Below are 1,903 nucleotides of genomic sequence, written 5' to 3'. Positions count from 1 at the left end.
ACAATAGCCACATACAAAAACAACAAAAAAACCTTGGCATCCACCTAGCTGAAGAGGTGAGAGACCTTTACAATAAGGACTACAAAAACTGCTCAAAGAAATCAAAGATGACACAAGCAAATGGAAAAATATCCTATGTTCATGGATTGGAAGAATCAACATCATCAAAATGTACATTTTAACCAAGGCAATCGACAGTTTAATGCAACTCCTATCGAATTATCAACATCATTTTTCACAGACCTAGAAAAGACAATTTAAAAGAAAACAAAAAAGTGCCTGAATAGCTAAAGTAATCCTCAGAAAAAAGAACAAAACTAGAGAAATCACACTTCCAGACTTCAAACTTTACTATAAGGCTACAGTAACCAAGAGAGCATGATACTGGTACAGGAATAAATACATAGACCAATGGAACAGGACAGAGAATCTGGAAATAAAACCATTGACCTTCAATGAATTCATCTTCAACAAAGAAGACAAACATTGGAGAAAGGAAACCATATTTTGCAAATGGTGATGGGATAACTGGCTAACCATATGCAGAAGAATGAAACTGGACCCCTATCTATCATATTTACAAAAATTAACTCAAAATGCATCAAGGACTTAAAGGTGAAACTTCAAACTGTAAGAATCTTAAAAGGAAAGTTAGGTAACATACTCCTAGACACTAAAGAAAGCAAGGAATTCACGACCAAATTCTCTAAAGCAAATGCAGCAAAATCTGAACTTGGCAGGTGGGATCTTATCAAACTAAAATGTTTTTGCAAAGCAAAAGAAACCATCAAGAGAGTAAAGAGACAACCCAAAGAATGGGGATAAATACCTGCAAGCTATGCAGTCAACAAAGACCTAACATCCTGGATCTACAAGTTGACAGGAAAAAAGCAATCCCATTAAAAAGTGAACAGACATTTCTCAAAGGAAGACATTCAAGCAGCCAATAAACATATAAAAAATGCTTAGCTTCACTCATCATCAGAGAAATGTAAACCAAAACTCCAATGAGATATGACCTCACACTGGTCAGGCAGGCTATCATTAAAAAGTCAAAAACAAACAAAGAAACAAACAAACAAAAAACCCAACAATGAAAAACAAGTGTTTGCAAGGCTGCAGAGAAAAGGAACTGCTTCTATGCTATTGGTGAGAATGTAAACTAGTTAAACCATTGTGGAAAGCAGTGTGGCATTTTCTCAAATAACTAAATATTGACCTACCTTACAATCCAGCAATTCTACTTTCTGAGAATATGCCCAGAGGAACATACATCACTCTATTAAAAAGACACTTGCACATGTATGTTCATTGCAGAACTATTCACGATAGCAAAAACATGGAACCAACCCAGATGACCATTGAATGTGGACTGGATAAAGAAAATGTACATATACATGATGGAATACTACACAGCCATAAGGGAAATAAAATCATGTCCTTTACAGCAACGTGTATGCAGCTGGAGACTATCATTCTAAGTGAACTATCACAGAAACAAAAATTGAAACATCGCATGTTCTCACTCATAAAAAGGCCCTGATGATTGGACACATGAGCACAAGGGTGGGTTCAACAGATGCTGGACATTATGCTGAGGAGGAGGAGGGATAAGGGGCACACAGCCACACATGGGTACCATGTCTGCTACCTGGGAGAGAAAGTGTTCGCTAGAAGCCCAAATCTCACCTGCATGCAATTTACTTATGTAGTAAATCCTCACATATACTCCACAACTCTAAATTTTTTTTTTTTTTTTTTTGAGTTGGAGTCTCACTCTGTCACCCAGACTGCAGTGCAGAGGCCGCTTCCGGCCACCGCAGCCTCGACCTGCTGGGCTCCGGCAATCCTTCCCCCTCAGCCTTCCAAGTAGTCGGAATTACAGGCATGCGCTACCACGCCC

Source organism: Carlito syrichta, unplaced genomic scaffold, assembly GCF_000164805.1.
Source record: "Carlito syrichta isolate Samal-C Ts95f unplaced genomic scaffold, Tarsius_syrichta-2.0.1 Scaffold309214, whole genome shotgun sequence".
Classification (NCBI taxonomy): domain Eukaryota; kingdom Metazoa; phylum Chordata; class Mammalia; order Primates; family Tarsiidae; genus Carlito; species Carlito syrichta.
This window is presented reverse-complemented; position numbering follows the sequence as displayed.